This window comes from Trachypithecus francoisi, unplaced genomic scaffold (assembly GCF_009764315.1).
Source record: "Trachypithecus francoisi isolate TF-2019V2 unplaced genomic scaffold, Tfra_2.0 Lachesis_group15, whole genome shotgun sequence".
Taxonomy (NCBI): Eukaryota; Metazoa; Chordata; class Mammalia; order Primates; family Cercopithecidae; genus Trachypithecus; species Trachypithecus francoisi.
The window spans coordinates 84847434-84872209 of NW_022681460.1; the positions used below are offsets into that span (position 1 = coordinate 84847434).

The following is a 24776-nucleotide window of genomic DNA, read 5'->3' on the forward strand; positions in this document are numbered from 1 at the left end:
CTCTTACACAGCCCAAAGAAGTCAATTCCCACAGACACTTTAATGTAGCTAAAAACCACTTGCCCAATCACATCCTACTCCACTTAACACATAAATAGAGGGTGAGAAAGAGTCCACTCCAAGCAGTAATAAGCACATGGTGCTCACCCAAAAGTCCTCCCCTCCTGCTTAAAGACCTTCCCCCGCTTACTCAACAATAAAAGACCTACCCTTCCTCCTTACTCAACAATAAAACGGCAAGGGAGTGTTATGTCTTAGTACATTCAGGCTGCTAGAACAAAGGACCTCAGACTGAGTGGATTATGAGGAAAAGAAATTTATCTCTCACAGTTCTGCAGGCTAGGAAATCCAAGATCAAAGTGTTGGCAGATTCAGTGTCTGGCGAGGGCCCAAGACCTGGTTCATAGCTGGCCGTCTTCTTGCTCATGTGTCTTCACGTGATTGAAGAAATGAGGGATCTTTCTGGTTCTCCTTTATAAGACCATGAATCTTATTCTTGAGGGCTTCATCCTCATGACTTTGTCATGTCCCAAAGGCCCCACCTCCTAATACTGTCTTCTTGGGGGTTAGAATTTCAGCATATGAATATCGGGAGAAACGAACATTTAGAATGGAGCAGTGTAGAACAAGCAATGGTTCCCTCTTCAGCAGTCTTGTGACTCAAGAAGAATAAAAACTCTATCTCCACAAGAAATTTACATTAGTAAATGTAAACACCTTTCATCACTTTAGAGTACTACTTAAAGATTTGCTAAGGTTTCACTTCAGTGAAGGAATTCAATGCATCCTGCTATTACAAATCTAGGTTAAGGTAAAAAGTAATTGTTTCTGATGGTCAGTGACTAAATAAGCCATTTCAGGCTGAAACTTCTATGCTGTTTCTTACTCCAAACAGTTTCTCATAAACTTCTCTGTGACACACTAAGCAACAACACTTATAAACTCAATATACTCTCATGGGCATATGTGGGTTTTCACATCACCCACAACATTTCTTTTATCAAGTGCTTCAGTGATTCAGAATCTCCACTATTGTTAATGGCTCATCAATATCAGTCTCCCACGCTTAGCTGAGACAGAAGCTACTGGTGATGTACAATTCCTGAGCAGTCTGCTACAACTCCATTGGTGATGTACAATTCCTGAGCAGTCTGCTACAACTCCATTCTCTCCTGCAAAGCACATCAGAATGCAAGCGACGGTCTTAGTCCATTTGTGCTGCTAAAACAAAATACTTTAGACTGGGTAATTTATACGTAACAGAAATTTATTGCTCATAGTTTTGGAGGCTGGGAAGTCCATGATCAATGCACCACAGATTCAGTGTCTGTTGAGGGCCTCCTCTCTGCTTCAAAGATGGCACCCTCTAACTGCATCTTTACATTGTGGGAGAGGTGAACAAGCTCCCCCAGGCTTCTTTTATAATGGCAAAAATATTCTCACCCATGAGGGCTCTGCCCTCATAACCTAATCACATTCCAAAGGTCCCACCATTTACTACACTCACCTTGAAGGTTAGATTTTAGCATATGAATTTTGGAAGGACACATTCAGACCCAGCACTGAGAGAAATACTACCACTAGAATAAACTTTAAATCATTTTAATTGATATTATAAAAACGAACTCATTCACAACTCAGTATTCTAAGAATTATTAGAACCAATACACTTTATGGTCATTGATTTAAACAACTCGATGCCAGGACAGGAAGTTGAAAAGTGCTGCTCTAAAAGGGGACAACAATGTGCTAAAAAGCATGTGGACTTTTAAAGGATTGTCATGTTCAGTTTGTGATTGGAATTCTGGTTGCTAAGAGGTTCAGGCATTGTTGTTAACGTGTCAGTCTCATTCCACACTCCACTCAGTCTTTACAGGGAAGTCTCTGTGTGGGATGAAGAAGTCAAGAGATACGGGAGAGATAACAGAATTACACTCAAGTCTGATAATGCCATACAATTTCATTGGAAACAGCAAAGATTGAGGGAAGTTGAAGTATTCATTCTGTGTGGTGTTCATTCAGCCAGATCCTATTAAACCTGCGCATCACAAATGCTCATGGGAAATTGAGGAAACTATAGGTTATAGAAGTAAATGGATCATTAAACAGAAATGTAAGAAATAGTTGATGGTCCCTGTGGACACATGGTCTTTGGGGATCTGCGACTCTTTTTTGCTGAAACATTATTTTGGCTTGTGATATTTTGCTTGTGAGCATTTTGGGCTTGAACATGAAGAGTGGTGATGGTAGAAGAGGGAAATTAGTGTAGGTAAATGGAGAGAAGGAAAAGACTGAAGGAGAGAAATGGGAGAGAGAAAAGAAACTTGGAGGTAGTGTGGGAGAAAGAGGAGTTACCATTTATTATACACATTTCCTAAGAACTTGCACTGTACAATCTTTTGTTTAATATTCACAAAATTTTCCGAAATAGACAGGGTTTTTTAATAGAGGAAAAAGGCTTAGAAGAACTATCTTGTCCAAAGCCACCAAGCTACTAAGCTGGGACACAAACCCTGATCTCTCTGTTGCTGGAGCCCTGTGTTCCTAACTGCTGTATCGCTCAGGTTCCTGGGCCTTTTGGAGGGTCTTCCTCTCTCTGAGGATGGAGTTGAGTGTTGACAAGTTGTTTAAGAAGAACTCCTTGGGTCTGGAGAATTCAGAGGAACCAGAAGTGAGAAAGTTGGGAACTGACTCCAGGCTGATCTTTTTGGGGGAGGGAAGGAGAAGAACTGGGAGATAACATGGTGGTTTCCATATCCTTCCAGGGTGTTCTGAAGGTTCACCAAGATAAGAAAGAAGACAGGCACTCAGGAGAGCACTACATAGGAACGAAGATTTGCATTTGGCTGTAGCTTTCCTTGTGTCATGGATCTTAGGAGGAAAGTGTTTTAATGTGGAAACAGAGGGATACAGAACTCTCAGGCTTTGAGAATTCTCGATTTAACTGATCAGTCTCATTTTTTTTTTCAGACACTCAGAATAGTTTTGGTATATAGTTTTGTGTTTATTTCTATTCAGACTGCAATTGGCTGTAATGAAGTCCAACAAGTAGGAACAACTGTTTGAAGAACTGGAAACAGGAGAGGGTTTTGAAAACATATTCATCATCATCATCATTATCATCATCATCATCATCATTCTTAGGTAGTGGATTTTTCTTCTCTCTCTCTCCATCTCTCTTCCTCCCCCAATTTCTCCACCTCTCTCCCCCAACTCTCTTTCTTTCTCTCTCTCTCTCTCCTTCCATCCCCATACTCTCTCTCAGTAACTACAGATCTAAAGATTAATCAGATTTGTGATTTTTTAGTGAATTAGCACCATTATGATTTAAGTCCTGCAGACTGGGCCTTGCAAGCTACTTCTTTCTCTGCTGCAGACTCCTGTATAAAAGCTGATCAGAGTATAAGTGCAGTGATTGAACCATATTAAGTATTAACAAACTTTTCCGCACCACTTTGTGACACCACAGAATAGATTCTCACAGAAGTAGTTCCTCTCAGCAGCCACAACACAACTTCTGACTACAACCGCATAGTCATCGCAATCTGGAAGTGCATGCAACAGGTTTAATAATCTTGGCAATGCAACTTTTGAAAAAATGGATGGTGTTTTTACTAATTGCTGAAACATCACAGAGTATGTTATACTTAAAGCTAATGATAAATACTCCAGCAAATACTATAGTTTCTATAAGATTCTTGATGTAGGCACTGAGTAGATATACCTATTTGCTTTCACTTCTAAATAAATAGTCAAAATAATTTAGGCCTGTGCTTCTCCAATATTATCATATCAGGAGATTTTGTTACATTGCAGATTTTGATCCAGGTGGTCTGATTGGGGCCTGAGATTCTGCCTTTTTAGCAGGCTCTCAGGGAGTGCTACTGCTGCTGTTCCAGGGCTTCATAATTTCAATACTGTGCCAAAGAACCCAAATTAAAAAAGGAGAACAGTCTAGAGTAAAAAAAAAAAAAAAAAATTGGTTGCCAGAGTCACGTACATTTTTTTGTGTGCATTTTCTGGAGTCCATGTGTAGAACCTAACTACAAATAGTTTTTTTAAACTAATGTGCACAGTAGCTCTTCATCCCACTTGTATGAGAACATATCAAAATGGCAATCTGAGGGTGTAATCATCTATTTTTAATAGCAATGTTTTCAAGACCCATTTAATTGAAACAAACAAGAAAAGATTTCCTTTCTTTGAACCCACAAGTCTGATAAGCAGCCGGCGCCATTTCTTGGTGTAATCTTAGTAAAACACATCCCACAGCCCAAGAAGTTTTTATGAAATCATTCAAATAACTTCAACCATTCTCCTCATTCTATTGTCCTATTATTTAATACACAGACACACACAGTCAAAGCACATACCTAGTTGTGCACACACAAATGTGCACAGACAAGCCTACACGTTGTCTAAAGGTATTTGTACAAACATCACAATATCATTACTTTTCTTTATCTTGGATTCAGGCACACTACATTTTTGAGACTTGTCAATAATATGCTGATAGTGAATTATGTTTTTATATAATCTATGGATTAAGTTTTTTCAGGAACTACCAATTTTACTCCAATATGATTCCAGTATGCCGAGAGAAAGTTATTCCAGCTAGAATGTGCTGAAGGGATGGATGTGGCTTCTATGCAGGGCATATTTCAGCTTTTTCCAAATAACATTCTTGTAGAGATTACAGGATAATCTGGCAGCCAGACCCAGCCAATTAAAACAGTAATTGAAATGGCTGAAAATGTTTTCCTTGGCAATTTTTTGTTATTTTGCTTCATTTTGCTTCATTTTGGGTTTCCTTGAATAACAAAAAAAATAGGGTCAATCATAAGACTCCTAATTTATTTTCTTGGTTATCTTTTCTCATCAAACAGAAAAGGGCTGCTGTGGAGCTTAAATTAAAACCTGAAAACTGTGGAATGGGGCGGTATGAATGTAGGCATGAGAAAACATAAAATGATTCTTAAGCTAACGCAAGTAAATCTCCTCTGAGCGTAGAAGATGTGGGAGTTTCTGTTTTAGGTGGTAAGAGTGAAATGGGGAGGAGGATTCAAAAGGAAATATAATAAAAAATACAGAAGAGGCTTTCTTGTGAAATATAGGTTTAATTTTTTGGAGATTAATAGGTACTCGAAAGTTGAGACTTATAATTTTAAGACATCTAACATAAAGAACTAAAAATCATTTATGTACCATAACTCTCTTCCACTGAAATCAGTTGTGTGCTATTGAATGATTAACTATGTCTGGGGTGAGAGAGTATCTGATGATTTTTAGTATTTGCCAATTTCCATAGTGTAGACACTTTTATCACGGCTGATTTCAATCTACCAACCTGGCATTGATGAACATAAAGCTGGAAACAGATAGGCACCATCAATTTTGCAAGGCTCTGCAAACTGCTCCAGCACACTTCTGACTGAAGTCATCACTTTACAGAAGAAGACAGATATGAAAAAGCAATCTCAATTGATAGCAAGTAAAAATATCAATAGAGGAAATTAATAGGCAAAGATAAGCATCTCGCAAATTAATTAATCTAAGTTCTAGCTTTTAAGACCTAGGCTTAGAACTGGCAAATTGTCACTTCTGCTCTGATTAAAATGGCAAAACTTGAGAAAACCCAAATTATGTAACTGATTTAAAGAGAAAAATAATTTTCCATGTCATTCCATGATGTAGCTTCTTTCCTTTAAGGCTCTACTTCTAAGCTCAATTCCTCTATGAACCCCCTCTGAAGAAATCTGAAATTAGTCATTGTAACCATGTTAGCAAGCCCTTGGAATTATGATGATTTCAAAATGTCTTACTAGTACTGCATCTAAGTCTACACATTGGAATTCCTTGGGAGCTTCCATAAAGTAACAATTCCTTGGTCCCAGCCAGGACCAACTAAATTAGAAATCTTGGGTGGAGTTCAGCATCGATAATTTTGGAAAGCTCTCCACGTACTTAATTTGCAACCAGGGTTGAGAACAACTACACTATACATTTCTTTGTCTATATTTTCATTGAAAGTGCTCTACAGCAGGGTTATGTTCCACTCTCTTAAAGTATCGCCCTGTAGCTGAACCATATATATATATTTTTTCTTCCTTTATTCCTTTTCCCATCTGCATTGCACTGACAAATGTGGTGAATAAATAAAGACTTTTGGTTAAGTTTTAAAAGGAATAGAAATACAATGTCTTTTCTATGGATTGTAGATTGAACTTACGTTTATTCTTATTTTCTTATTTTTATGTTTCAAACCAAGCTCAGAAATTTTTGAGAGGGATCTCAGTCACCAGCAGCATGTACCAATTAATAATGATTTTCAATTATTCCACACAACTCATGCAGAACAATTCAACCTTTTACTTAGAAATGGAAACTAATTATAAATTTGATTTAGTGAATAATTAACTCATGAGATTTATCTACGTTGTGCTAACATGAATATCTTTATGCAAAACCTACAAAGGAAGCAAAAATTAGCTCATTAAATAATGTTAAAATATATATATATAGGTGAGGTCTTAGCTTTTCCCTGAAAAGACAAACCATACAATGATATAGCATGCATGTTTATATGATTAACTAATTTATATTCTTCTTACTCTAAAAAAATTTTAGGCTGTTCAGAAATGATTCTACCTTACTTTCCCATGCACAGTCATCATCATTAGTGGCTGCATTGATCAAAGTTCTATCTGTGAATCTTGGAAGGCCATGCTTCGTGCGTAGAAATCTACACCACCCTTAGACAATGCAACAGAGCCAAAAACAGCAAGAAGCACAACAAATAGCAGCTGTGGCTCTTTTCATGTGTGGTACCATTTAGGCTAATGCCCAGGATATCATATCATTTGTCCAAAAGGGGCAGCTGCAGCAGCTGGCAGACTGTTGAAGGTGGCAAAAAACAGAAGGCAGAAACTGGCACCGATCCTTGCCTCTCCCCAAACCCACTCAAGTTCTTGCAGCACTACTCTGTGCAACGTTCACAAAGAGTCATGGCCAGCATTTGGGCAAAACATGCAATATGACTTTGGTTGAAGAGCAGATGTCATCATTTGACTCAGTCACTGGTAGGTGCATCTGAAATAAAGTATGTTAGTTCACCACTGCTGCATAACAAACTACCCCAAAGTTCAGAGGCTTTAAACAGCAATCACTTATTGTTTACATCTATTGTGGGAAGGATGGGGTTCCGATGATCTAGGTTGGACATGGCTGGTGGCTTTGTTTCTCACTGTGATTCTGTGAATTGACCAATTCATCTCTGGCCTATGTGTATTCATTCTGGGGCCCAGGCTGAAGGGGTAAGAGTGACCTAAAGGGAATCTTCTCATGTCAGTGGCGGAAATGCAAAGATGCAAGTGGAAGTACACTTGCAGAGCTTTTAAGACCTAGGCTTAGAACTGGCAAATTGTCACTTCTGCTCGTATGCTGTTGACCAAAACATATCACATGGCCAAGTCCATATTTAAGCAGGGAAGAACCACACATTTCACAGCAAGAGACCATGGAAAAGGCATAAGTAGGTTCAGGGACACGTAAAGAGAATTAAGTTCGACATATTTTTCTGACATATAAATCCATTAGTTTTTACAGAAAAGAGTGATGATTATGATGACAACAGCAATGGTAATAATAGTAGCTATCTTGTACTATGCATTTACAGTGGTCCAGGCACTCTTCCAAACTCTAGATAGATATATAGATACATACATACATACATCTTACATACATAAATACATAGCTAGGTAGATAGATAGGCAGATGAAGTTTCATTTAATTCTCACAATAATCTTATAAAATAAGTACTATTATATCCTGTTCTTATACGCAAGGCAACTGAGGTAGAGAGGGGACTTATAAGAAATATAATGGATTATTATTATTATTATTATTTTGAGACAGGATCTCTCTGTCACCCAGGCTGGAGTGCAGTGGTGCAATCATGGCTCCCTACAGTCTTGACTTCCTAGGCTCAAGCAATACTCCCACTTCATCCTCCTCAGTAGCTGGGACCACAGGCATGCTACAAGCATGCCTGGCTATTTTGTGTGTGTGTGTGTGTGTGTTTTGGGTAGACAGGGTTTTACCATGTTGCCCAGGCTGGTCTTGAACTCCTGGACTCAAGCGATCTGCCCACCTTGGGCTCCCAAAGTGCTGAGATTACAGGCATGAACCACTATGCCTGGCCAATAATGGACAATTATTAAATTAAAAGAACAATATTTGCTAATTTTCTTAACCTATGGTACAGGCATATTATATGAATTATGTTCTGAAACTTTTTAGGATTGCTTCCCATGATATTCACTGTGTTGGGAGTAGAAAAAGACAATCTAGATGAGCATGCCATGGTCATTAAGGAAGAGAGACGTGAACATGATGTGCTCATCTTTGGGGTTTACCTACAGAATGTGCACATCAGTAGAACTTAGTAGCAGTGACCACCAAAACAAACTGGTAGACTTTTGAGGAGGAATTCAATTTGCTTTCTATTTCTTTCAGATTTGAGGCTTATGGAAATCTATACATTGAGGAACCTGTGGGGTTTGAAAATGGAAATCCTTTGCTCGTTTATAAATTAGAGCACGTTGGGAAAGACAAATTCTACAGAAAGGGGAGAAGTAGAAGCTGTTATTTCCTTTTTAGCAGTAGTGGGCAATGTGGGGAATGGAACAGACAACAGATACAGGGTTTTACAGCAGCTTCTGGGAAATCTGCTGATAACCTGCCCCAGTGCCACAGCTGTTGCTGAGATCAAGAGTCATGGGGTGGTTTCCTATGATTCTTGCAACTTCCTGAATTCCTCAAAGGTTACAGTGGCTTTGTCTGGCCCTCACTCCTCAAATGGACTTTTTTGGTGTCTAATTCCCTATGTTTAAGTCTCCTCCTGGTTGAAGTCACTAGTTAACTACTCTAGTTAATGAAACGAAACCTGTTTCAGGTGATGAGTGTTGAAAGCTTATAAACATGGATACATTCAAACAATGGTGATACATTTGTTTAAAAGAGAATGATTATCTTAAAGATATCCTCCAAAGTTAAAAATTGATCAACAGAAAATGGTATCTTAATAACAATAATCTAGATGTTAAGGATCTGTTAACAAAGATTAGGATATGGGCCAGGCAAACAAGTTGTCAAGTGGAAAAAGGTGTACTTCACAATTAGAGAAGATTACTTAAAAACCCCACTTTTTAAAGGTATAACCGACAAAAAATAACAGCACATACTGAATGTATACAACTTGAGTTTGGAGATAAGTACCCATCTGTGAAATTATCACCACAATCTATGCAATAAACCTATCCATTGTCTCCAAAAGTTTTCTCTCACCCTCTTTATTATTATTATTTGTGATAAGAACACTTAGCATAAGATCTTTCCTCTTACCAAATGTTTAAGTATATAATACAGTACTCATAACTATGGACACTACACTGTACAGTAGATCTCTAGGGCTTATTCATTATGTATAACAGAAACTTTGTGCACTTTGAGCAACAACTTCCCATTTCTCTCACCACCCCCTCCAACTTCTGGTAACCATCATTTTATCCTCTACTACTATGAGTTTGACTGTTTTAGATTCCATGTATAACTTAAATCATACAATATTTGTCTTTCTGTGCCTGGTTTATTTCACTAGCATAATGCCAGATTCATCCATGTTGTCACCAATGGCAGGATTCCTTCTTTTCAAAGGTTAAATAATAGTAATCGTATGTATATACCACATTTCTTTATCCATTCATCAGTCGATGGACATTTAGATTGATTACATGTCTTGGTCATTGTGAATAATGCCACAGTGAACGTGAGAGTTCAATTACCTTTTTGAGATCTTTCTTTCAATTCTTTTGGATCAATAACAGACACGGGATTACTGAATCATATGATAGTTCTATTTTTAATTTTTTGAGGAGCCTCCATGCTGTTTTCCATAGCAACCGAAGCAGCTGCACCCATTTGCATGCCTGCTAACAGTGTACAAGTGTTCTCTTTTCTCCAGATCCTCGCCAACACTTTTTATCTTTTGCTTTTTGGATAACAGCCATTCTAATGGGTGTGAGGTTCATTGTGGTTTTCATTTGCATTTCTCTGATGACTAGTGATGTTGAACATCTTTTCATATACCTCTTGGCCATTTTTAGAAAATGCTATTCTTGAATTTATTTTCAAAATATACATTGAAATCTGTTTTTGAAAAACTTAACAATAATCATCAAATTAAAAACTAGATGTGTCAGTCTCAAATCATTTAATAATATTCAATCAAGAATAAAAAATTTAGAAAGCAAAACTCATTAGTTCTTTTATTTACTCAACAATTATTTCTTGAAAAGCTATAAGTGCTAAGCAGTACTTAGGTGCTGGGGGAAGCAACAATGAGCAAAAGATTTGAGGACAAATCCTTGCCTTCCTGGAGCTTGGTTCTAGAGTATGATATAGACAATAAAGATGTTAAGTACTAAGATGCTTATATAGTACTTTAAAAAGAAGATCATTACGGCCGGGTGCGGTGGCTTGCCTGTAACCCCAGCACTTTGGGAGGCCAAGGCGGGTGGATCACCTGAGGTCAGGACTTTGAGACCAGCCTGACAAACATGGAGAAACCCCGTCTCACCTAAAAATACAAAATTAACCAGGTGTGGTAGCACAGGCCTGTAATCCCAACTAAGGAGGCCGAAGCAGGAGAATCACTTGAACCTGGGGGGCAGAGGTTGCAGTGAGCTGAGATCATGCCATTGTGCTCCAGATTGGGCAATGAGAGCAAAACTCCATCTCAAAAAAAAAAAAAGCAAAAAAACAGAAGATCATTACTATGAAAGATAAAATGAATGAGGAATTCTGGGGTGTTAAGTTTGCAATTTTAAATAGGAGAGTCAAGGTAGGCCTTATTGAGAAAGTGATATTTGAGTCAAGACTTAAACTAAGCAAAATGCAAGCCATGGAGATAACAAAAACAAGATTTTTCCAGGCACTGGAAATTGTTTTTGCAAAGGAGCTGAGGCTGGGATGTGCCTGGCATGTTTGAGGAAGGACAAGGAAACCAGTGTTACTTAGGTGCAGAGTTTCTGTGGAAGAAAAAAAAAAAAAAAACTCAGAGGAAATAACTTATTTAAGAGTTAAATTGAACAGTTAGCTAAATAGCAACAGAGGAAGATCTAAGTGTTTCCAGTTATTTGGCTTTTCTTTTTTTTTTTTTTAACACCTTATAAATTTGGTTAGCTAATTAATTAGCTGGGTAGGAAGGTAGGTGGGTAGGTAGGTAGATAGATAGGTAGCTAGCTAGTTTTAAGGAGATAATACATGCACACCAACCATATACATTTCTGAATTTCCGGTGGTCTGAAGGAGTGCACAGTGAAAAGTCATCCTCTCTGATGCACTTACACAGTGTCTCTCTAGCCACAAGGATCCAATGTCACTAGGTCTCCTATGTATCTTTCCAGAGACATTCCATGACTCTAATATACACTGCCAATTGAGGTAATTTGGAAAAGCAGAGTGTGTCACTGAGATCTTGACAAAGTTTGCTTTCATAGATGCACCTTCATCTTTGTGCAGTAATTACAGACCCCGAAAGACGAGGTCAGCCCAGATGGTGCTCATCCCATATGGGTCGGGTGGGGCCTATCTTGTGAAGTCACCAAGCCACCTCATGAAGAAGTTACCTGGGTGTGGCCACTATTTATTCTGAGAGCTATTTTTGTTCCCATATCCAGAGGAAGATTCCGTGGCTGTCGTTTCTTGTCATTTTCTCCCAAGGATGAGGAGTGATTTCACTGTGTGAATGAAAACAGGTGTAATGAAATTAAAAAACAAACTGTAGTCAAAAATAAATAAATGCAATAATAAAGTGAATAATAAATGGAAAATATCTGTGTTTCACCAATCAATATGGACCAAGGACAATGCATTCTTTGTTTGTCACAAGTTAGAAATCCAAGTTTTTCCTCCAAGTGCAGCCAAACTACATGTAATATATACTTCAGCCCTTCAGGCATTTCCCTTGTAGGTAAACAAACAGCAAGCCATAAAATCTTCTGTATTTCTTTGATGTTGCAGACGGTCTTCTGTTTTATCATAGGCTGCAAGTCTGACTCTGCTCTGTGAGATGTCTTGCATAATTTTCTAGTAGTATCAATAAAAGTGCCATACAATCAGTCTACCTCTCCAATGATAGTAAGACAAAGGATGTTGCTTTCATCAGAAACATTGCTCTGGCCCTAGCATTGTCATCACCCAACAGCCTATCTCTATAACCACTACTATATTTTCTAAGAGACATCTCTGGGATTAAAGTGTATCTTTAGCTTTGTACTGGTGTTTCCAGTCCTTGAATTCCCCCAACTTGATTTTTCTTAGCCTAAAAAATGACCTAAATTTCCTTTTCTTTTACATTCTACCTCTTTCTTGCCTCACCTAACATATGTAAACCACCATAAAAGTTGAGTAGTAGCTCTCCTGTTTTTCCCCTTAAGTTTTTTACTTACTCGAATGTACACTTATTCCAGAAGGACATTTTGATTCTAGCATACCCTCCAGTTAATGATATCATAATGTATGCTTCTGACTCAGTTTGAAAATCCAAATAGATTAATGACAGTAAAGACTTTTGAGAAAGTAAATAAATATATTAAGGATGCTTGAGAGACAAGTAATATAAATACAGACCCCCAAAACAAGAGAAAGCTGTGATTCAGTGATAGTGTTTTTTGGCAGTCTTTACCTGATTCTTACCTTGTTCTCCCACTGTACTGCCCACTCCAGGCTTCTTTTCCCAGCGTAATCTATCCAGATCACTTGTGTTTACTATCCAAGTGTAGCTCTCCTTTGTTCCAGGCTGAGGTCCAGGAAATAAAGCTGATATTGTCACAGGTTCTAATGGGTTAAATAATACTTGGGCACTGCTGGATGCCAAGTAGCACAGTTTTCTGGAGATGATGTCTTAACTGGAAGAATGGAATCCATTAGTTGGAATTTCAGTTGCTGACTGATCAACAGAATATGTGGGATAAGAGTGCTTTCTGGAACTCCTTTAGTCAAACCAGCTAGGAAATTGCCTTCTCGGACTGCACGAGGAGTCTACCGAAATTCTAATTTTCTTAGATGTACAGCAAAGAACTTTAAAAGACCAAAATAGGGCACAAGAGAATTATCATAATATTAGTATCAACTTCAGGTGAGAATTTAGTCATTAAATATAATTTACTTCCTATTTATTAAAAGTGCTGGCTTTCTGAAGTCATTCTATAAGGAAATGAATCTGTGAGGCATGACTTGTGATCACAGGGGGATGAGGAAGCCCTTCAGATGCAGCTTCGTGGGGAAAGCATGAGGAAAAACTCCACTGGCTTCCTATGTGAAACAGACAGATTTACCTCTAAGATTTTTTAAAGAAGAAAAAATAACAATTTATAACTTAGAAATTAAAGCTGTTAAATGCCTCATCAAAGATGAGGCAGCACTATCCATTTCAAGGATTATAAAACAAGAGAAGTATGATTTATAGAAATGAAATAGAACTTTTTCTAAGGGAAGCTTATAAACTTGGGACTACATATTAGACAAGTTCGCAAGTTTGGGGAAAAGGGATACATGTGTAAGCCTCTCATGTTGGACTGAGGAAAGGAAAAAGTTGTTGGGTCTTGAGTTTAATTTTTAAATTTTTTGGTGAGTAGAAATGAGCTCATATAAATAACATTTCCTCTTTTGTGCTTTGCCTAAACTATTCTTCTAAATTGGGATCTTTAGCCACACCAATCCCCAGAGTTCCTCAGATTTCTGCTTCAGTGCTGCTCATGTCATAAACAGAATTCTTATAAAAGCATTTTCAGAATGTAAAATCCATAGGGGTCCAGAGATGAAGCTATGTTTTAAATAGATCTATATTATTAGTGAAAACATGGTGTAGTACAGTGCACAGCACAGACAGCCGGTCCTAGGCCCAGCTCTTCTGCTGGCCATGTGGCAATGAATGCTCTGTGTCTCTGATTTTTCATTGGTGAAAGAAGAGGGATGAAATGAATGGCTCCTCAGTTATCTTCCAACCCTGAGAGTCTGCCTTTGTTATGTAAGAGTAGCCTGGCTTTCACTCAGGCCTGATCATGAATAACAATCTTAATAGTGGTGAGTAATGCATAGAGTCACTTTTCCACAACTAGGAGAATCTTGTGTCTTGAAGAAAATCTAGGAAATCATATCACCTAGTCCTCCATTGCCAGTGAGGGCTGCATCTTCATCCTTCAAATATGCTCTTTCAGGCTGATCTTAACAACTCTTCCCAAGGGGCAATCTTCACAACTTCTATGTCCTTAATGGCAGAAGTTCTTCCTTACGTTTGGTCTGAATCTCCCTGCTGAATTTGCAATTTATTTTCATTTATCCTGTCCTTAGCAGAGAGGGAACACAACTGGGGCACACACTGAAGTGCTATCTATTATTAATCTGAGCCACAGTAAATTTGTTTGTACTAGAGTTTCTGGGGTCTTACATTGCATTCCAGTGAGATGATAGAACCTGATCCCTTGATGGAATGTTCTCTTTGAGGTCTAAAATGACTGAACGATAAAGGCTCACAGGCTGGCAGGAATCCTGAGCAGTTCTTGATAGTGGTCACAGGAAAGGGCATTGTTTCTTTGGCTGTCCAGTCTCCTAGCAACCTAGCGTACAGCGGCTCTTGACACAGGGCTGTCTGAAACCCCACATTTAGAACTATTAAACTATTTCTTCTAAAATTAAATATGTGCTCCGGCAATTGTATTTTAAAAATCTGATAAAAAGGTAATTTTTCCAATAGCCCCTGGTGCTTAATACAGATAGGGAAAACTGATGAAAGGGAGCATAATTATACCATCTAGCCCTACCCACTGCTTTCTGAAAGGTGAGCTCTCATTATGCCCATTTTACAGACAAGGCAGATGGACACACACTGAGAAACAAACAATGCTAACAATATCAACTGTTTAAGAGGGAAATGTTTAGGATTTGGAAAAGAAAATGAAAGCAGGTTTACCTTGCTGACACTCAAAAAGTAATGAGTTCCCTGTTCACTTTCTGCCTCCTCCTAGTCGTGTGGGTGTCCTGTAAGAGGCTCGGAAGAGGAAAAAAGTGGTATTCCCTGGGGATGGACTTTCCCAGCCTCCTCCGGAGCAGTCCAGGTTTGTGAATCAATGCAGAGAGTGGGGGTGGGAGTGGGAGGGGTTGGCCAAGCAAGGCTTTCCCTTTACCCACACAGGCTGTGATTAAGAAGGCATCCATCTGTCAACAGAGGCTCTCAGCTGTATTTCCAGCCCAGCTTCCTCCCAACTGACTCATTCAGTGATGCCACAATCTAATGTTTATGACCTAACAGATGATCACCATGGAAGTAGCACAAACCTTGGACTGTTGAGGAGCAAAACCAGCGTAGAGGAGCTGGACAGTTTAGGAAAAGAAAAAATGAAGACCCTTATTCATAAAGACCACATGTTAAGACTGAACATCCCATCCCTCATGTGGGCACTTCCACCAGTTACTAAAATTGATATTTGGATGCCTTCGTGCCTGTTAGAGAACCCAAATAAGGATTTAAGGTGACCGAGTACAAACAAATAGCATGGTATTTAGAAATAGAGAGCAAGAAATGGAAGGGAAAATGTGTATGCAGCAATTTAATGAGATTTGGATTACAAATTCAGTTTCCTTATCTTTTTGCCAGCATGTGGCACTGGTTCTAAAGGAGACAGAAAATGTGCCGAATGCCAGGAGAAAGATAAAGATTCCCCCAAACTCAACTTTATAAACAATCCTAGTGGAATATTCACAAAGTGGAAGTCAGGATAAACTGGCTATTCCACCCCCCACTGCCCTCCATGAAAAGAAAAGACTAAATGAATAAGAAAGCCAATGGAAATAAGTGCTTTTTAGTAAAGATCATCGCATTTGGTGCTGTGAGTGGCAGGAGGCCTTGGCACAGACTTGGGAGCTACATGAGGACTCTGGTGGCGCGGTCAAGGTGAAGTGAGCCTGACTTCCTGGCCTGGCCTCCCCAGACTAATAATCAAAAAGAACTGCCCTTCCCCAGCCCCAAACAGCCCTGTGTGAACAGAGTGTCTCCTAGTAGTGCCTGCGGCTTACAAGTAATGTGAGAGTCTTTTTATAACTGTTGAGGTTTAATGTAAAAGGAAGCTCAGAATCAGCGGTAAAGGGAGGGGAATGTTGTGAACTACAGACCATCTGAAATGGGGAAAATCATAAATACCAGAGTGTCTGATTATTTGAATGCCTCTTGAAGTCGAATAATGAACCTTCTTCATGTTCTGCTTCTCTGGACTTGGCTCCCTCTGACAAATTTGCAGGCATCAGGGTCTGTCTGGAATTCATTCCAAGTTGGAGGGATATTTTTTCCCTTGACATTTTGCAGCTGAGACAGCTGGAGCAGGAAGCTGAGGAGCGTAACATTACCAAATATGTCCTTTCTCCTGCCCGTAAGTTTTATTTCCACAGGAAAAGAAGGCAGATGCTGGCCAATGAGAACTGGCCAGTAGAAATGCAGCCACAGCAGGCGGCCTCTACTGGAAGTGAGGAAATTGATCAGATGCCATTTTTCACAAAAATGGAAACTGTTCTAGGTACTACCAGTTAAAATTTGTGCTACGCTGGAGGAAGAAGTTTGACAGCTTCCTACAAGTTGCCCAGCTGTTTCAGGGGAATTGTTTATCGCCCTATTGGTCTCATTTTCTCAAGAACCCTGGAGTGGGAATTAGAGAGCTGGCCTTGGTTGCTGACACATTGTGCTTTTGACCAGATCATTTCTCCTAGGATGTGGGGGAAGCTTCAGATGCTTTAGTGTTAAAATGAAAGTTTGGATGTGATGAGCTCCCAGATCTCCTCTGGGTTACCAAGACTGTGTTCTCCAAGCTTCTTCAATCGCATGTTTCAACGACTAAAATAAATCCAAATATTTATCCGGATGCTTTTCTTTACGGGTCTAAGACACTGGTCTCGAACTATCATATCTACATGGACTAGGAAAGAACATAAGTGAGCAAAATAGCTGCAGATTGCATACCCTTTGCTTGCATATTAAATACAGTCAGTTCTCCATATCCACGGTTCCATACTAGCAGATTCAATTAACCTTGCATTGAAAATATTTTTGATAACAACAACACAACAATAAAAAATAATACAATTTTTAAAAAGACAACCATTTACATGCCATTTACATTGTATTAGGCATTATTAAGTAATCTAGAGGCAATTTAAAATATAGGGAAGATGAGTGTACCTTACATGCAAATACTACATTTATACAAGGAATTTGAACAATCTGTGCATTGTGGTGTTACAGGGAGAGTCTTAGAACCAATCCCTTCCCCAAACCTCACCCTCATCCCCACCCTGCTGATACCAAGGGCCTGCTGAATGTAAGAAAATTCTTTTTTTTTTTGAAACAGAGTCTTACTCTGTCACCCAGGCTGGAGTGCAGTGCTGTGACGTGATCTGAGCTCACTGCAACCTCCACCTCTTGGGTTCAAGAAATTCTCTGCTTCAGCCTCCCAAGTATCTGGGATTACAGGTATCCACTACCATGCCCAGCTAATTTTTGTATTTTTAGTAGAGATGGGGTTCCACCATCTTGGCCAGGCTGGTCTTGAACTCCTGACCTCGTGATCCACCCACCTCAGCCTCCCAAAGAGCTGGGATTGCAGGTATAAGCCACCACGCCCAACCAGAAAATTCATTTTTTAAACATAATCTTCTTGTTTAATCTTTAGTTATCCTACTTTTAAAAGAGAATACTTACTAATAAAGTTCTTCACTGAGGAAAATAACAACCTATGCATGTTTTCAATGGCCAGGAATGCTTAATCTTGAGTCAAGAACACTTTGGGGAATGGTAGCAATTGAAGTAATCTGGAGCATGTACACCCCACTGGTCTAATGTGGAAACTGCTTCTCTAGTGGGTCACCTTCAAGCAGAAATGGAGGCCTAGTGCTGTCAATTGTAATTTTTCAAGAGAAATGGGAAATTCTATTTTAATGTGAAATTGAGTTAATTTCAAATATTTTGTCTCAAAAATTTTAGAGTCAAGATTTTAGGACAAGTGTATGATGGCAATGGGTCACACTCAAGCAATGAATAGCCCCTTGTGATCTCTGACCTAATATTCAGCTGATTTAGCTAGCCCTATAATTTTTTGTGTGTGATAATATTGGAACTTTGCAGTCAGACCTCCATGCTCCGGTCAGGGTAATTATGTATGTGTGAGGCAGAAAAACATGAAATATCACTTCATTAATATCACAGTGTTTTTCTTTGGAGCCACTTCTTGAATCCTCTTAAAGCTGCTCAATCAGACTAGTGATCTATGTTGTTCAGTCATGAAAGTAAGGAAAATATTCCATTGCTCTTGATATAGTTGTCACTTTTGCATATGAAAATCTCATAGAAAAAACATATTTTAAACAACATTAGATAAGGTTGGCAAGCTTTTTTGTAACGGTCCAAGCAGTAAATATTTAGGCTTTGTGGGCCATATTGTCTCTGTTGCAACTGTACATGACCATGCAAAATCAACCAATCCATATACCAATAGGACTGGCTGAATTCCAATAAAACTTTATGCAAACAGATTGTAGGCCAGATTTGGCCCACAGGCTGTAGTTTGCCAACCCCTGTGTTAGATCATAAGCTCTTCTAAGTTGTAACCTGTGCCTGATTCAACTCTGTATTTTCAGTCTACACAATCCTGGCACAGAGGAAGCAATCCACTGACATTTAAAAAAAGAAATTGAAGTTTGTTGAACCTAGCAGTTTATGTCAATCATAATTAACTTCCCATTTACATGATTGAAACTCATAGTAGGGTTTATAGGTTGTGTTCACTCTGAGACTTACATCAGCATTTGAACCTCTTCAGAGAGTTTGTGGCTTAATCTCACCGTTCAAAATGAAGGAAGGAGATGCCCAACCATCCTCATGCAGCAACCTAATGGCTTGCTTACACCTTATTCTGAGAGTGATGGGTCAAAGATCAGGAACCACAAAAAGACCCTCATCATTTTACAGAGAGGCTCCTTTACAAAACTTTACCACCACTCTTCCCTTGACAATTTATATGACCCCAAACCAAGCATCTGTGGCACAATGGTTTTCAAAACGCTGGTTTTGACACAGCACACATACAATAAAACATTTCCCAAAACAATTCTCATCCTTATGAAGAGTAATTCACTGGGATATTTTCCATTTGCTTCTATTTTATTTATTTTTTAGTGCTGATCATAACTCTCTAAATTGATTTTAGATAAATTTTTGTAAGTAAAAATGAGATCAAAAGTCACCCAGCTGCTGCCCATTGGTTGGGTAGGGCCCTGTCAGCATCCTATGCTTGGCTCTAAAATTTATGAGCCAAAATTTTTTTTCAAAACGTCACTGGATGTGACATTTTGTTTGAAAACCAAAGAAGCAGGCTCAGTTTTGTCCTTTGGGGATTTGCAATTAAACTGGAGACATAACGCAGATGTCCGATGTCTATGGAATACCTCTTGAGATCTGTTAGAAGACACGTCATAGTATATGTGCCACGTGGAGTTCTTCACTGGTGAAAGCTGGCATTTTGACAATCATAGATAAGCAGTGTCATTGGTCTGGGCTGGAGCCTTGTCTAAAGAAGAGAGAAAGAGAGAGAACTGAATTGGGATGAGGACCCACTTTAGAGAAAAAAAACAAATCCAAGTAAAAAGGCATCAGAAATGGTTTCTTTTCACCCAGTTCCATTCCCATGGTGAATGAGGAGAATCCAAACTAAAATCAAAATTTATTGGCTGGAACAGTGTGTGAGAGGATTAGAGGAGAATGAGAGCTCAACCTGTTTGACTTCCAAAAGTCAAAATGGAGTTACTGGAGGAAATGGTCTGGAGAAGAGCTTAGTTTTTTTAAATGAAAGTAACTCTGTGGAGAAAGGAGAAGACAAAATTTCTCCAAGGTTCCAGCCAAGACTAGTGAGGCCAATCTAGACATGCAGTAATTTTTTAAATTAAGTATTTTCTTTTTGGTTAATAAGTTTTTCAAACCTGGCATGGCTTTGGGAAGATAATGGGGAACAGAGCTGAGATAGTTTGGGGTGGATAATGAGGAAGAGAGCTGAGATAGAAACTTGGGTAGCCAAATGGTCAAACAGATTAATTAGCTTTGATAGCCATATTCAAGTTATGACTAAAATATACTAATTGACCACCATTTGGCAGTAGGTGTGGGGAGGTAAGGAATGAAGAGATTGGATTTAGCAGAAAGGCCCCATAATCAAATACATAAAAGCAACCATATGGATTTTCATCAACATAAAGAAATTAGCCAACTGGAAATTCTGATAGAAAACCTCTGAAAGTGAGAACCAAACCATATAGGAAAAAAAATTATATTAATAGAAGGACCTATGAAATAGCTTGGGACACATAAATTAATGTTAAAGACATGTGTATTGAAAATCAGAAACAAAGGACTGCATAAAATGACTTAAGAGAAAGGGAGATAAGGTGGAGGGAAAATAGGAGGTTTAATATTAAAACCTAGAAGAGGAGAAAATATTAATTTTCATTACTGTTATAGACTAAACGTTTGTATGCCCCCCAAAAATTTATAAGTTGAACCCCTAACCCCCCATGTGACGATATTAGGTGATGGAGCCTTTGGTAGGTGATTAGATCATGAGAGTAAAATAATTATGTATGAGATTAGGGCTCTCATAATAGAGACATCATAGAGCTCGCCCTTCTCCCCTCCTGCCATGTAGGATACAATGAGAACATGGCCATCTATGATCAGAAGGGGGCCCTTGCCAGATGCCAAATCTACCAGTGCCTTGACTTTGGACTTCCCAGCCTTCAGAGCTTTGCAAAATAAATTTCCTTTCTTTATAAGCCACCCAGTCTATGGTATTCTGTTATAGCAGCCTAAATGGACTAAGATAATTACTATGTATAATTCTAATTTTATGGAAAGAAAAATCGTAACAATGAATATCTTATTTAAAGATTATTTTCACTTTTACAACTCTACAATGGGATTTTCATTTCAAAGGGCTTTATGAAATACACAAGTGAAAGAAATAGGAAAATAATAATGAAGCCAAGTGATGATATTCTCTATTACATGAATGATGGCATCATAGATATCAGGAGTCTGGTTTTGCAACACTTAGGGGAGGGTGTCTATAATTAACTAGTAATGATGTGAACCTTCACCTAATTTTTCTCAAAATTTAATTAATTTTAAAGCAATTTTAAGAAATCTTGGATGTTATAAGTCCGGTGCTACCATGTCCAGCAAAAACCTGACTTCGTTATTTTGTTGACATACTAAGTTTCACGTAGCATTTTAATGACAAAATCAGTCATATTTTTAAAGCCAAATGTCATACTCTGTCTTATAGTTTAAACTTCATTCTCCAAGTGGTTTCTCCTAAGTCTCTGCCATATATTAGGAATAAACAGAATCTTTCGTAGTGCTCTTCTCAAAGTTATGGTTTTAAAGGCAAGACTTATTGAGCTTTATCTCAAAGTGCTGGTCAAGATTCCTTAACTTTTCTGAAGAAAAGGTCTTTATCCTTTTCTTCAGAAAAGGCATAGGTCTTTTCTTTCAGAGAAGGCATAGGTCTTTATCCCAAGACTAGTTGAGAAATAACTGAGAATAAAAACAAGTGGCATTCCAGGTGCAAACCCCTTCTGGACTTACAGGAAGAAAAAGGGAGAGAAGGGGATACCTCCCGGAACCTGAAGCAAGTGTCTTGTAATGAGACACATAGTGTTGGGTGGCTCATTCAAATATTTGATCAGCTCAGTAGCAAAAGGAGAAGTAGTAGCAGACATGGATTCACAATCCCAGCTGCTGGACTCTCCCTCAGGGTGGAGTCCCCTCTTTGTCATTTGCCCTTAAGGACAACCACCATCTTCTCTCTATTCTGGGCAACTTGCTTGAGTAGATGGCTTTTACTTAATATTACAGACAAATTTTCCAGGGCACTACATCAGTTCCCAATGCAGACTTACTTTTTTTGTTATTTCCCTCCTTTCTCACTGTGTTAGTTTATTTACAGAAGAAAATTCATTGTAAACATATATATCTAATATAGATACTTGTGTACAGTGTGTGTATACATGTAAACACACTCATTTGACATCCTATTGTACCCGCATACACAATTCATAAAACAGTATTTCTAGAGTCCTGTTCAATGAGAGGTAGAGTTATTACAAAGTATTTTAATGCTTTGTAATATAATATTGTATAACATATTGTAATATAAGAAGTGGCCTGCCAAAAGTATTTCCCCTAAGCCTTTCTATATATAGGACCAGCATTTATTCTGCACGTGTTCTATATTGCAACTTACAACATAGAAATTGTAGTGACAACAATTTGTAGGAGGCAGAACACAAAAATGACTGATTTTTCTAAGAAAAGAAAATCTTCTTTAGACAGGAAATGACATTACCAGATCCTAAGGCATCCGATAATATTTTCTGGATAAATAAGTCAGATATTGTCAGGTTGGGAGGACACCCTTCTTTTCTTTGCTGAAATGTCAATACTAGTAAGCCACGTCATCCAGCTCTGGTAACTTGGATAGTGCTGGATCAGGTCAGGCCTGGGACTCAGGGTGGCAGGGCTCAAGGTAAGAGTGAAATTAGAGGCTAACATACCGTATGTCTTAATATTTAAGTTACTAGTCAAGCTAACACACTATAAAAACATGTTTGATTCTCTTCCTTGACATATATACTTTCAAAATGACAGAATTGGAAGCATGTATAAATCTATGGCTTTTATATGACCGAAGGCCAGAAAACTGTCAAAGACAGGTGCATTAATTTTTGTTGTGCATTTCTAGGTGCTCTGTTGATGGCCCAAGGTATTGGCATGACTAATAAAATAGGTAAACAAATTTAAGAGTAATATGAATCTTTAATATTGTGGAAGGCTCTGCAGCCGCGTTATATGATGGTTGTGGATACTACACTAGTTTGTATTTCTGGAGCCACCAATTGGAACATGAAGAGAAGAAAGAAAACTTCCTTTTTGAGTAAGAAAATGGCTCAGCACTACTTGGAAACAAGACTTTGTTATGAAAGAATGAATTGCTTTCATATTATTAGAGAGGAGGAATTTGACAAGTTACTTAATATTTTCTTTTTCTCTTTCCTAAGGGCTTCTGCTGTTCAAATCTTGCCTCTACTCCAAAACAGTTTCTTTCTTCTATATCAGCAACAGCACAGACACAATCACTTTTTCCAGGATACAGGGCATGAGATAGGCAGAAGCATTTCCCTGGAGTCTGAACAATTTTAGTCACAAGAGCAGTGGTTAAGATTATAGGCCATGCTGTGCCAGTGCTGAGGACTGGATCCACAGTGAGGGCACTCATGTGTTTTTTACTAAAAGTATTTGTCATGTGTTTGTGATATGCAGTCAATGGCAGGGGCCTCTCTTAAGTGCATATAAAGGCAGTACTAGGTCTAGGTTTTTCCTCAAGTGCTTTCTAGATGTTCAGAAGCCAAAAAGGCTTCAGGTATGAACAGCTTTCAAAGAAAGATCAGTATTATGGTGTTCTTTGGCAGGCTAAGATTTGATAATTCTATATACTTTGTTGTATTACCAAGGTGGTCATTGCCATATGGGAATAGAGCTGTAGATCACTTATAGCAAAAGATTGCATTGATTTTATTTTATTTTTCCCACGGACATGATCAAGTCTATTGCAGGCGAAATCAGGTCTCCTCCAGTGCTTTGTTTTTGTTTTCTTATGAGAATTCCTGATCCAATAGAATTTGGCAACTCCTTAATCTTGACCCCTGTTTTTCTTGCTGTCATGTCTCTATGTCTTTTTACCTAAAAAACACTCTGTCACCACTGGTTTAATTTCAGTTTAATTACAAGTCTTTTCAATTTCTGATCCATCAAAAGTTTGGTCTTCACTAAGCATGCATTTCCCACTCCAGACTCCAAACACTGTACAGGCTTTGAACAATGGGTATCTGTTCCCTCCTGTCAGGTTTCCAGAAATAGGCTTTAGAGAGCTGCCATGTGTTTCTCTTTCTTTACACTCCAACAAGAACCCTTCCATGACTCACACACACAGAAAGCCAAAGGCCCTGAATGGTTATTTATTCTTGCTAGCTGGACGACCCCGCACGTGGCTCTCAGCATGGGTGAGGATTAGAGAACTTTGGAGAGGTGCATCACATAATTTAAGTACAAAAAAAAACTGCATGAATTTGTGCTTTGCTTAGATCATGCAAGAAAGTTCAGGGTTAACCATGAAATCCAACTCAGCGTCCTATCTTTGTTTTTCCAAATGTACACTCAAATGGAAGAAGGTTCAGGTATGATCCTTCTCAGAGACTTGTCATTTTGAAGAGCTTACAATATAGCGTTCAGCCCTTAGAATAGACACTCTGAATATTTAGCACATGACTCCTGATGGCCTGATTAGATCAATTTGCTACACTTGCTTTAGATAAATAAAGATGGACAACATTTTGCCCCAATCATGAATTGTATGTGAGCTCTAGGAATTGTTTGTCTTACAGCTTCCCTGTCATCTGGTTGTTTTCTGCCCAGTTTTGTGGAGTTTTATCCTATGCATGCAATTCAGTATTCAGCAACAGGCTCAAGGGACCCCAATGCAGAAATGTGGTTGTCTTTTTCTCGTAGCATTCTCCTCTCTGGTGGTTTGCTCTGCAAATTTCTGCTGTCTCTGCCTCCCAGAAGT

At 38.6% G+C, this 24776-nt stretch overlaps 2 long non-coding RNA genes across 2 annotated transcripts in view; one reads left to right on the forward strand and one right to left on the reverse strand.

Moving 5' to 3' along the window:
* LOC117097524 overlaps positions 1 to 15284 on the reverse strand; it is a 38280-nt gene extending 22996 nt beyond the window's left edge. Inside the window, exons 1-3 of the long non-coding RNA XR_004442977.1 lie at positions 15032 to 15284; positions 12757 to 12968; positions 5348 to 5443 (exon numbers count right to left, since the gene is read on the reverse strand). This is a non-coding gene — a long non-coding RNA (uncharacterized LOC117097524). The remainder of the gene's footprint in view (positions 1 to 5347; positions 5444 to 12756; positions 12969 to 15031) is intronic.
* Positions 1 to 24776, forward strand: part of LOC117097522 — a 62888-nt gene that overhangs the window by 31401 nt on the left and 6711 nt on the right. The window lies entirely within an intron of this gene.